The 13,290-nt window shown below is 44.6% G+C and overlaps 1 long non-coding RNA gene across 7 annotated transcripts in view; it reads left to right on the top strand.

Annotated features, from left to right (window-relative positions):
• The first annotated feature begins 4,222 nt into the window (after positions 1 to 4,222).
• Positions 4,223 to 13,290, top strand: part of LOC108352947 (uncharacterized) — a 138,263-nt gene continuing 129,195 nt past the window's right edge. For all 7 annotated transcript variants that reach the window (XR_015639012.1, XR_015639013.1, XR_015639011.1 and 4 more), the window contains exons 1-2: positions 4,223 to 4,486; positions 12,680 to 12,805. This is a non-coding gene — a long non-coding RNA (uncharacterized LOC108352947). The remainder of the gene's footprint in view (positions 4,487 to 12,679; positions 12,806 to 13,290) is intronic.

Consider the following 13,290-nt stretch of genomic DNA (forward strand, 5'->3'; position numbering starts at 1 on the left):
GAACCCCCATTGAAGGAATCAGAGAAAGGACTGGAAGAGCTTGAAGAGGCTCGAGACCCCATATGTACAACAATGCCAAGCAACCAGAGCTTCCAGGGACTAAGTCACTACCCAAAGGCTATACATGGACTGACCCTGGACTCTGACCTCATAGGTAGCAATGAATACCTAGTAAGAGCACCAGTGGTCCTGCCAAGACTGAACCCCCAGTGAATGGGATTGTTGGGGGGAGGGCGCTAATGGGGGGGAGGATGGGGAGGGGAAGCCCATAAAGAAGGGGAACAGGGGGTGTTAGGGGGATGTTGGCCTGGAAACAGGGAAGAGAAATAACAATCGAGATGTAAATAAGAAATACTCAAGTTAATAAAAAATTAAAAGAAAAAAAAGAATTTCCTGCTTATAATTTCCACCTGAACTATTTTTTCACCATTCACTTCCTTTTGTCTTATTACATGGCCTCTGAATTTTCTCTCAACCCCCCTTGCCCCCAATCTCTATTTGAGTCTGGTGGACCAGTTTCTGTCACTCTTTTAAGACCGACTTTCTATGGTCTATGGGCAGGAGTTGGTCTGTATTAGCATTTCTTTATAAAATCGTCTTCAGAATTGTCTTGAGAAAACAATGCACATTTTTAGACCTTCTAGGGAAAAAAATCATTATTTATTTCTCCAAAAAAGAGAGAGAGATAATGAAAATATGTTCAGTAAATAACATTTAGGATAATAGAGGATTCTAAAATAGGCAGAAGATTTAAATTCAAGGTCAGTTTCTTCTTTTGTTGGATTGTGGCAAGCATTTAATGGTAATAAAATCTTTTTCCTGTATAATACATTTTATATTAAAACTCAAGGCATTTAAATGAGGGATTTTATGTCTGCACAGTCTTTATTGAGCATGAAGGATTAAAAAAAATGCCTTTTCTTTTCTTAATACTTATTTTTCTGAGGGCTGAAAAGCCACTCCATTCCCCCTGGGTCCACAGAAGCAAGGATTGACAGGTTGAAGGTGGCCAGAAACACTCGCAAAGTGTCTTCCTTATACTGCTTAACCTTGGACCCTGTTATCTGGGCCTTTCTGTCTCCTGAATAGACACTAAATCTTCGTTGGTAGTGTGACAGCTTTATGAGGTGGACTCGAGTCTGTTTTCAGAGGAGTCTGGGAACATTTTAATATGTTTTCTCTTCTCCTATGGGCCACTTAGGTGTAGTCTGTGTCTATCAGTGGGGTAAGGCTGGTGGTCCAGCAGCATCTGGTTGCCATGTTCAGTAACACAGATGAGCAGGTTTATGGTTCCAGAAGGGAACCAGAGTAGTGTTTTTTTTTCCCATAGGTCAAATTAAAATAGGATAATCTCTTGAAGGAATATTAGCTGATGCTTTGTTGGAGCATGTGGTGTGTGTGTGTGTGTGTGTGTGTGTGTGTGTGTGTGTGTGTGTACTGGGTATGTGAGTTACCTGTGTATATGGGTGTACCCACGTGTGTGACTCAAATTCTCTCACTAAAATGTAGTGTGTCTATGAGCACATGTATGTATAGGTGTGCACATGTGTTGCCCAGGCGTGGGGCAGCCTGTGAGATTCTCTCACTAAACCTCATATTTACCGGGCTGATTGTCTGGCCAGCTCTGGGGATCCATTTGTCTCTGCTTCCAGTACTGGGGCTACAGACATGCATGGCCACACCTGGCTTCTTAATGTGAGTGCTGGGAATCCTAACTCAGTGCCTCACGCTTGTGCAGCGGGCACTTTAATGACTGGACCATTTCCTTAGTGCCTGCTCTTTAGTGTCGAGGAATCTATGATCTGCTCCCAATGCCCAGATATCCTTCTGCTGTAGGATGGTACCTGGTGATACTGGCTTGGGTTGTTTTAAGGCTGTTCACTTCGGGTGCACTGGAAGCAAACAGACGATTCAAGGGCATGTTGAAGTCAGGTGCAGCGGGCAGTAAAACAACCATAGAGAACTACATTATTATTTTTTTCCTGGTCATTGGTGATTTTCTTGGATTAAACTATTGAATTAGACTCTTTACTCTCTAATTGAATTTAATCCAGAAGAAACAAAACAGTAGGCTTATAGCTTAGAAGCATTTGAAATACACATTTACAGAGGAAATTCTCTGCCTATAGAAGAGGATTGTTGCTGGTGTGGATCTGACCTGTAGCAGGATGTACCTTCCAATCTATAAATAGTTGCTGTTTGCGTTGGAATACATTACCTGAAGAAGGCAGGCCCCGCGCTTTACATTTTAGATTGCCAAAGCTGCCTTTCCCATTGGGTGGTTAATAACACCTTTTAAAATCTAAATATCCCCAGTACATTAACCTGACCTGCCTGTTCTTGGCCACAACTTTACATTTTAAAAATAGCCCTGAAGCAGGCTCATTGGAAACACAATTTATTTAAACAGCCATTTTCCCCCTGCAACAACCTTTTCTGTGTCTCTCTGTTCCCGGGGCGGCGTGGGAAGTTTGGGGTACAGGGGTGCAGGGGAGTTAGTGATGTTCTCTTTGGTCCCTGAAGACAGTTTTGGCGGCTGAGCTTTAATTTGTATTTTTACTAATACCAGCTAGGTGTTTGCCATGGCCTCTGGGAATCAGTCAGAAGGACTTTACAGGGAGGGGAAGGCATGCAAACACTGCTCATTTATTTAGCGCTGAAGGCCCTGGCTGGCAAAGAAAGGCCATCGGTGGTCCTTTGGCTCTCGTGTTTGCTTTCAGACTCTAGGAAAAGCAGTGGCAGAGAAGAAACAAAGGGAAGGAGAGAGGAGAGGGCTGAAGGCATCAGAGAAAACAAAGCTCGCTAAGCCTCGGAGACGGTCACCCTCTAGATATTTTTACATAGGACCCAGAGAATGCTCTGTGTTCCCTGGGCAGATGCAGGACACACACACACACACACACACACACACACACACACACACACACACACACCTGCACAAACACTCACCCCAAGGAAAGACAGGGGTGCCCCAGCAAGAACCAGTGCACTTTAGAATTCTGGGTTTGTTTTTTTTTAGGTTCTGAATTAATTAGATACCATGTTGAATTCCAAATGTGATAATTAGGCAAATTAATGCTGCAGTGAAGTTATTAATGAGGCAAAATATGCTAATATGCTTTTGATAAAGAGCTCTTCTTCTGCCTTACCAAGAAATTGGCAAACATCTTTTATTTGAGGCCAGACAGCTCATCTCAAGTGATTTACTAAAAAGCTTCTCGGCCGTATGTTGTGAACAAATGTTGTAAATAGGGGTTAATGTCTAAATTTTTGATGTGGATGAGCCTTGTTTCTATGTAGCAAGCCCTGGATGCTCTCTGCCTGGCATCCAAGCGGCAGCGTGGCCCAGAAAGGCGAAACCTTTTCTGTGCCCCTGAATGCTGGCATGAGGGTACCAAATTGCACTGCTCACTGGGTCCATTTCCTGTAGACAGCACCACCCACCAACGCTCATCACAAGGTGAATGGTGGCTGCCACCCCTTCCCCCAACGTGCTCCGTTCTCTTCAGCAGACTTGGTGTCTCCTTTGGTTTTCAGATGTTCAAAAGTCCTCAGCCCAGAATCATTAGGGAACCCATTTAGTGGTCTGAAAGTGACATGGCAGAATTCCTCCTTCCGATCTAAAGTCAACTTTGTGCATCACACCGTGCATAAAGAACCCTCCTGGGACCAAGTGCAGACACCTCCAACAAGGGAGAGCTGGTTATTAAAACGAGATGGAGGGAAGTCTGAAAAGCACCTTCCCCTCGCTTGTGTGGTTATTTTAATCCTCTTAATCGGATGCACTATGAGGGCACGGCCCGCATAACTTCCATTCACTCGAATGTGACATTTGCTGACAGGTTTAACTGTGTTTCCCTCATCCTCCAGGAGGGGGGCTAGCTTTTGTAAGTCTGGAGAGAGAAGCCCCTGCCACTGTTTGAGTACAGCCACCCTTGGCTTGTCCTTGGGTGGTATGCTTCTGGATTATGCCTGATATCAGGACAGAGACCGTTTGTTAAGGATGAAGCAGCTCACAGTCGGTGATGACATCATTCAGAACTGCCATCAACTGTCAACCACAGAGAACCTTACCAAGAGGTGGTAGCAAATAAAGAATTGACTTTCTCCTCAGACCCAGTAGGCCATGGAAGGTGGTCTTTGATTGAAACACATCTCAGTTGCATCCTTTGTATACTGCCATGACATCATCTTAATTGTCTTTGTGGAACACAGGGGCTGCAGAATTCCAGGTCTTGGCATCTGTGTTTCAAGCAGGAGGGAGAAGGAAAAGGGTTAGGGTTGGTGGGTAGGCTCAGTGCGTAGGTAGGATGCTTGCCTCAGACACACAAGGCCCCCAACACAACCCAAGCTGGCAGTGGTGAGATATAAATGCCACTTGGTGTCATGGTTAGTTTTTGTCAACTTGACACAAACCTAGACACACCAGGGAAGAAGAACTCTCAACTGAGGAAGAACCTTCATTGGATTGGCCATTGGTATCCCTGTGAGGCACTATTTTATTTCTATTTGATGGGTTAGGGAAGGTTGCTGTGGGTAGTATGCTCCTAAGTGGGAGAGCCTAGGGTGTTTGAGAAAGGCATCTGAATGTGACCCTAGGAGTGAGCTAATAAGCAAGTCACTTGCAATGACAGTTCCCCCACCCCCACTCCCCGACCCCCTGATCTCTGTTTCAGTTCCTGACTCTAGGTTCCTGACTTGGCTTTTCCTTGATGACAGAAGCTAAATAAACTGCTTCCTCAGCCAACCAAGTTTGGGTTGCAGTGTTTATCACAGCATCAGACAGCAAACGAAGACACCCAGAACTTGGGAGGTAGAAGCAGGGTTAGAGGCTCAAGTTCGTTCTTAGCTACATAGTGAATGTGAAGCCAGCCTAGGCTGTATGAGACCCTGGTTTCAATAGAAGAAAACAAACAGAGATTGGGAGGGGGTTGGCTTTTTTCCTTCTTAAAGCTTTGCTAGAGTTTCTATCTAACAATCTCCATTTTCTATTTTTGCTTATTGGTAGCATCTTCTAGTGGAAAGGTGAGAGAATGGAGATAGATTGGCCAGCCAACAGCTTTTCAGTCCTTCTGTGGGGCAGCACAATTAGCTGGGCTATGTGGTTGTATTTTTAACCGACTACCACTTCACAGTGGTGATTATCTCAACACTTGGATGTCTGGACACGAGCTGGGAGGGGGTCTAAGTTGGAAAGCCCACGTTGCTCTGTGCAGGTGGAAGGGTGTGAATAAACCTTCAGACTGGGTTGGGCTGTGTGACTCAGCATGTGACTTTCACCCATGCCCCTTAGTTCCCTTAATTGTGACTTGGAGAGCATTCCCTGGGTTATTATAGGAAGTCATTAGGGCTGCAAATACAAAGTGTCTAGCACGTTAAACTTGTTAATAGGTGACAGCTGTTAAGGTAGTAAACAAAGTTCAGATCGTGTTTATGAAGAATTACCATGCAGTAGGAAAACATTGTCACACATTTCCCTGTACCTTTTAAGACATAGGCTTCTGGTGGGCACACCTGTGCCCTTCTGTTGGACAGACTGACAACGGGAAGGACTAAGTTTGAATCGGCATGATCTATGACAAAAGGTGGAAACTTTGAGGAATGGGGAAGGAGGCAAGCTCACTGATGGGTGGGCTGGGGAGGGATGCTGTACATGAGGTATGTAAATCCATCCCCTGACTCACTTGGAAAGCCGTCAGGGAACATGTCTGTTAGAGGCAATGAAGTGAGGGCCTTTTGGTGAGTACAAAGTGGCAATTGTGTCGACTCTAGGTTGCTGTGAAGTTGCAGCTGGCATAGTTTCTAGAGTAGTCACACAAGTGTCAGTATTCAGTAAGCTAGATTTGAAGGTGGCACTAACCCAGCCACGCAAAATAGAGATGGAGAAGAGTCGTGAGCTCTGCAGGAGGCTGGCAATGCCAGCTATGGGTGAGGGTGTCCTTCCACCCCCTTGTAAGGTGTCCCAAGCGATGTGGGGGTGGAGGACTCTTTTCTTATTAGTCCCTGGCTCTTCTGTGATGAAGTCATAGTGACATGCATGTGATTCTAGCATTTGAAGATAAAATCATTTATTTTTAATTTTTTGAACAACATATTTCTAAACAAAAGCCAATTGCTATATTTGGTGCTAAATTGGAAAATAGAAGCCAGCAATCTGTTTCAAAGTTGGAAGAAAATCTGGCTGCTTTAGATTTATTGAGCCGTGGTACAGTACTGTATTTTTATGGGCAAATTAAGATATTTTCAGGGTCAATTGTGAATATACTGGGTGTTCACGTCATGAGCCAATATTAGAACTTAACCCTTGAGTAAAATTTGACTTTTCTGTGTATTAATAAGTGATGAACACATTCATACGTGGCTAGCATGACTCAGACACCACAAACCTGGGCCTTTAAAAAAAAACTTCTATTCTTCTTGCATACATTACATCCTGACCGCAGCTTCCCCCCACTTCATTCTTCTTAGTCCCTCTCCCACTTCCTCTTTCCCCCCAAGATCAACTCCTCCTCTGTTTGCAAAAAAATAAAAATAAAAAAAATAAAAAGAGCAGGCCTCCCAGGGATACCCACGGAGCATGGTCTGACAGGATACAATACGACTCGGCACAAACCTTCATATCGCAGCTTGACTTGGAAACCCAGTAGGATTAAAGGGTCCCAAACATGAGTGACGAGTCAGAGAAAATCCCCATCCTAACTCTTAGAAGTCTCACAAGAACACCAAGCTACACAACCATTAGGTATATGCAGAGGACCTACCTCAGACTTATTCAGGATCCCTGTTTACAAATCTGGGCCTTAAAGCAAGATGATGCCTGTCCCTCCCGTTGGAGAGAGATTTCTCATCTGACTCTGTTGCTCAGGGAGGCAGAGACTAATCCTTGGTCTTCTTGCTTTGCTGAGATGGGGTTTTAACTCGGGTTGGTGGATGGCGATCCCGTCACAAGGGTTGGGGGTACTGGTTCTGGGCTAACATCTAGCGTCACAGGGTCGGGGGTATTGGTTCTGAGCTAACATCTATCTACACATCAGCTGGGAGGTCGTCATTCCTGTGTCATGACCACCTTAAAATACTTGTGGCTGCTCTCCTAGTTTGGTCCTTTATTCTTTCCCTGGCACATACCAAAGAATGTTATTTCTTGCTTCCTCCAGGGCCATAAGAAACCTACAAAGCTTCCCAAGGTCTTCCATCTTCAAACTCCATGAGCTGTGTCTTCTCTATGGCTCCTGTCCCTAGACTGCATGGGAACTGGGTCACTGCAAACTGGCCATTTCTCAACACGAAGTGGGATCTTGTTGCTCTCTTGGGATGCCTGATGTGATTTGGGAAGGGGGGATAAGAATCCCCCCCAAGAGGTGTAGAAGCTCCTAAATATCAGATTTCTCCCATCGTATCCTTCACCCAGGTGGGATTCCTTTATTTGTCTCCCGGGAACAGGGGAAACTTTCTGACTGATCACATTTTGTTCAAATCTTCTGTGAGTGATCCAAGTCTTAGGCTTTTGAAACTCAAAACCTCTTCCTCCCAAGCCATTCCCATTTCCTTCCTTCTCAGATCTTCTTTGTCAGAAATGAAAGCAAAATTCTTATGTTCCTGAGTGGCAGAAAATGTGGCAACTTACTGGTGAGCATTAGGAAATGCCTCAAGAGGCTACCATGATTGACAGTACTCAGCATCAGGAGGATGCTCCATGAGGGCTCCTGTCTCTTCCCCGCGTTGCTGTCACTAGTTTTCTGTTTCTCAGGAAAGTGAGTGCAACCTGGCGGTAAGAGAAGCCTAGGTAGGCATGGCACTTACTAAGAGTAAAAGGCAGGGGTCTTCTTCCTTGCAAATTGTTAGAAATATCCTCTAAAGGTTCATGACATCCCCATGTCTAAGTACCTCTAGGCAAGAATCACACTGTTTATTGGAAGATAATAGTCTTTTCATGCATTTAAACACAGGTGCCAAAACAATTGGTATTGTACAAGAGATAATATTAGTAGATGCTATCATCAGGTGAACCTATGCAAGTTACCATTTCCCCTTGTGTTAGTCAGTTTTCTGTTGCTGTAAGGAAATACCCAAGGCTGGGTACTTTGTAAAGAGTAGAGAGAGAAAAGAGATTTTGCTTAGCTTATAGTTCTGGTGGTTAGATATTGAAGATCATGTGAACTTGTCAGATTGGTCTGAGGTATTTACCTTCATGGCTGTGTCACAAGAAGAGAGGGAAACAAAATCATAACCGTGTGTAGATGAAATCAACTGGAAAAATGGGAGGCCAAAGAGAGGGAATGGGCAGGGCCAGTCTTGTTATTTCTTAATATTAGTACCATGGGGCCAAGCTTCTGAGTGCCTTGAGAGGACACACTCAAGCCATATCTGTGGTGGTTTGAATATGCTTAGCCCAGGGAGTGGCACTGTTAGGAGGTGTGGCCTTGTTGGAGGAAGTGTGTCATTTTGGGGGTGGGCTTGGAGACCCTCCTCCTAGCTGCCCGTGAGACAGTCCTCTTCTGACTGCCTTTGGATCAAGATGCAGAGCTCTCGGCTCCTCCTACTGCGCCATGTCTGCCACGCCTCCTTCCATGATGTTAATGGACTGAACTTCTGAAAATGTAAGCCAGACCCAATTACATGTAGTCTTTTATAAAAGTTGCCTTGGTCTTGGTGTCTCTTCACAGCAATAAAACTGAGACTGAGACAATATCCAAATCACAACACCCTGCAAAGTCCATCGAACTCCCGGGAAGCCATTTGGAAATGACAGAAGATAGGAATGTGTCATGGAGATATACTCAATATGTTTAGATGACCCAAGAGAGCATATTTCAGAACTGTAATTTAGAGCAAATAATGAGAGCATGTGGTGAGAATGGGGTCCCTTCTATTTTTCTGTGACAAAGAACTTTTAATTTTTCACCATTGGAACTTTCGGTTCTATATTGTGGAAAACATAAAAAGTATAGCGATTACCATTTTATCCAAGCATTATTTCAGTGTTATCAAATATATTCATAATGCGTACAATAGCCACCATCCCTCTCCAGAACTGTGGCATTATCTTGTGTTGAAAAGCTGCCCATTAAGCAGAGGCTACCCATTCTTTCTACTCTTCATCCCTGACCTGATAACCTGTGCTATAATTTCTGCCTTTGTGAGTTTGACTTCTCCGGGCACTGCATGTAAGTGGAATCATGCCACAAATGCTGTCTTTACCTGTGGTTTATTTTACTTAGCACAATGTTTATAATACCCATCCATGGTCTACAGTGAGTCTGAATTCCCTTTCTTTCCTTCTGCCCTATGTTTTTAAAAGAAGAGGATTGTCTTAGTTAGGGTTTTATTGCTGTGAACAGACACCATGACCAATGTAAGTTTAATAAAGGACAACATTTAATTGGGGCTGAGTTACAGGTTCAGAGGTTCAGTCCATTATCATCAAGGCGGGAGCATGGCAGGCATGGTGCAGGAGGAGCTGAGTTCTACATCTTCACCCGAAGGAAGCCAGGAACAGACTGAGCCCCACCAGGCAGCTAGGAGGAGGTCTCCAAGCCCACCCCCACAGTGACACACTTCCTCCAAAAAGGCCACACCTTCTAATAGTGCCACTCCCTGGGCCAAACATATGCAAACCGTCACAAGCATCTTCCATATCTTCCATTGTATGATGTGCAGTGTGTGTGTGTGTGTGTGTGTGTGTGTGTGTGTGTGTGTGTGTGTGTGTGTGTCAATTTATCTGTTGATGGACTTGGGGTTGTTTTGTTTAGTTTGTGAATGACGCTGCTAGAAATGTTTGTATACAAATGTCTGTTTATATTCTTACTTTCAGTTCTTTAACTTATAGACCTCAAAGTAAGACTGTAGAACCCCATGGCTTTCTGGGTCTTAATTTTTGAGAAGTCACCACGTAGTTTTGCACAGTGGAATTACCACTTTATATTTCTGCTGGAGTTTCAGGTATTTTTTTTAACACATCATTAATACTTGCCATTTTCTGCATATTTGATAGAAATGTGTGTGGAATTGTATCTCACTGTGCTTTTGTCTTTCTTTTGTATTGCCCCACAGACTGGTCATGCTGAATTCTTTGTCCATTTGAAATCTTTGTTACATTTATATTTTGCTGTTATCTGGAGGCTTTGGGAACTTTTAAGTTCAGCACACTCTGTTGCCCTTAATGTGATGTCACTCTACGGGGATGTGCTTGCAGGAGGAGGAGGAGGAGGAGAAGGGGGGAGAAGGGTTAAGAGGGAGGAGCACTCAGGAGGATAGAACACTGAGGACCCCCCTCAGAGAGTCATGTCCAATGTCCCCAGCTTGGGAGGTTCTTCCCAATCTGGCCCTGCTTCTGACTAGTTTGTTTTTCTGTCACACGGGGCACTCACGAGACTGTCATTCCACAACTGTCCAAGGAGATTTGACTCATCCACGCCTCTGTTGGCCTGATGTCTTCTAAGAGCTCCTGAGTCCCTGAACTGTTCTTAGGAAGCATCATTTGTTCACGCATTCGGTCGTTCACCCCTGAAATACTCTAGTGCACAAACTGTCACCAGGTACAAAACAATGTACCAGATTCTGGGGAAGTGTCAGTGAGTAAAACATTTTCTGCTCCCAATGAATTCTCTGATTACTGGGGAAACAGTAAGTTATCTGGCAATTACAGTTCATTGTAAGTAAGTGCTAAAGTGGAAGTGAAAATGGTAAGAGAGATTATCTTCCCGAGCTGAGAGCCAGTGTTAGAAGTATTTATGGGCTGTTGTGAACAACCTCATCTTCTGCCCGTTAAGTGTAAGCTTGTGTTTCATTATTTTTATTTTTATTTTTATGCCTCTTAACCAAAACCATTTACAGTCAGTCTTTGACGTCTGTAAAGCATAGCCTCTCTCTGTGAAGAGGAGATTTCTAGCACTGAGCCGTTTCCCTGCACGCTGAGAGATGTGTACACCATTTAAAACTCAAGATTTGCCTGGGTACATTCAGGTGGAGCTTAGAGATAGCATCTGGAAGCTTGTGGGACTAACCCCTCCATGACTGGACTTAAAGAAAATCCACCACCATTGGGTAAAAGCTCATGTGTCATTTGCAGCCTGTAGCACAGAGCTGGTGCTCCTGAACTCTATGAATCACAGTGCGTGGGAGGTATTATTGCATTTACTAGCAATGACCCTATAGTCCAAGGCAGAGGGTGTCGAGCAGTTGTAGAGGTGACCCCCACCTCCCATGCTGAATATGATCCAGGAGAGGCACATGGTGAGGCCTTTATTTCTCTTGAGAGAGGATTTGTTTGCTTATCTGGGCTTTAGCAGCCCCAGAGGAAGGTACATGGGTCCTTGACTGAGAGAGTCAAGGGACAACTAATATAGAAGAGGAAGTGTATGTGTTGGTGGGTACATTACAGAGAGGCCATTATATAGACGGCTTCATACTTGAATACATGCTTTAACTAGGTAGCAGTGAAGGGGCGCTGTGGGGGACTACTGAGAAGGAAGAACGAACTGATATGGATTTTGAAGAGTAAGAAATGGGAAAAAAAAACAAAGGACTTAAGATGTTGGTTTTAGGATTAAAGGGGAAGTTTTAATTTGGAAGGAAAAGGATTTGCTGTTGGGTAGTGACAATTAAGCACTGAGTGCATACAGCTGGAACTGCAGCCTTCAGGTGGCCCTCAAATGTCCCAGTGTGGGGCAAGACACATTCTCGTTGGAACTCTCACTTTCTGAGGACAGGATGCACACTGCAGAAGCTGTGTCCGACTGACTTGCTTTGGAGCAAAGCTCTCCTTTTAGCTAAAACTTGTTACTCAAAAGATTATTTATTCCCTACTTTGAAATAGCTCCTTCCCAGCCTTTGACAGGGCTCTGCCGCCTGGCTGACATCAGTTCCACCAGGCAGCACGAGAGGCTTAAAATCAGACCTCAGGAAGCCATCAGCTCATCGAGCAAATGATAAATCATCCCAAATGCATACTGAGCAGGGATCTGTGATGGTTCTAAAGCACAGACAAAACTGCTGTTAGGTCTGTCCTTCCAGTTACCCGTGCCAATACCGGGCAAGGATGCAGTAGTATTTGGGTGTTCTCAGGCTGCAAATGTAAGCGTTTATAGATGGTCAAGGAGAACACCGGAGACACGCTGATGTCCTGGGAAAGGTTTGCAGTGATGCTGAGTCACTTGGACGCTGGCCCACAGGGAAGTCAGCTCAGCTCTGTGGGTTGAGGCTGGAAGAGCAGCTCCTACCAGTGGGCCTTGTTTGGGGATGTGATTTTCAGTGCTGTATCCTGTCCCCGAGACCCTCACCCGGCACACTACTTAGGGTTGTTCCAGATCCATTGTTTAAGCAAAAGCCACTTGGCTGTTCCTTAGTGGGAGAAAGACTGAAAAAGTGGTGGACATGCCTTTTAATAGCTGTGAGACTTTGGGTACATACTAAAGCCTCTGTTTTGCTTTCTTCCTTGTAAAGGAGGGAAAAATAATATCCACTTGAAGAGGATGATTGGGAAGAATAGGTAGGCAAATGTTGTGAAGTGTTTGGCTGGATGTGCTGCTTCTGATGGCAGGCACACAGGAAGTGATTTCAAGACAGATCCGTAATGCTTAGTATTAGCAATGATGATGCTACATGACACGACATGTGGTCAGCTGTACAAAGTGTAAAGATGTCTTTAAAATTATTCCTCCTCCTCCTCTTTCTCTTCTAGACTCTATTCTGCCAGGTAGTGGAAATGTAATCTCAGTCATCAAAACAATACAAAGCCAACCGACCGACCGACCACCAACCAACCAATCAACCAACCAACCAATCAACCAATTGAAAAACAGCAGTGGTGAGAACTCCTACCTCCCAAGGGATGGGGATGGGAGGAGCTATAGTCCCAGTACTATGGAGGTTGAGGCAGGAGAATTGAGAATTTTGGGCTAGGCTAGTCTATAAAGTACAATGGCAACCAAAAGAACCCCAATCAGTTCAGGATGTTGGGCTGTGTGAATTTTTATGGAGGAGGGCTGGTCCCTGGAGTTGTGACCTCATGGTCCCCGCGTTCCCTACTTCCTATCAGCCCTCTGAGCTCATGTCTACAAAGATAGCAGCTGCATTTTCTCCTTCTACCTTCCAGGCCTCTCCAAGTCTTCCATTTGCTCGTTCTTTGGTTGCTCTGTTACTGATGAAGATCTTATTGTCTGCCATACCGCTGTCCAACTCCCTACACACTTTGCAGCTTTCCTGGATACTACCTTACAGCAAGTTGGCTCCTCTCTGGAAAGTTCTTAAATGCCCTAGAGCCTTGTGAGGTCTCCACTGTGTGCCTTCCTC

The sequence above is a fragment of the Rattus norvegicus genome, chromosome 15, assembly GCF_021556685.1.
Source record: "Rattus norvegicus strain SHRSP/BbbUtx chromosome 15, alternate assembly SHRSP_T2T, whole genome shotgun sequence".
Classification (NCBI taxonomy): Eukaryota; Metazoa; Chordata; class Mammalia; order Rodentia; family Muridae; genus Rattus; species Rattus norvegicus.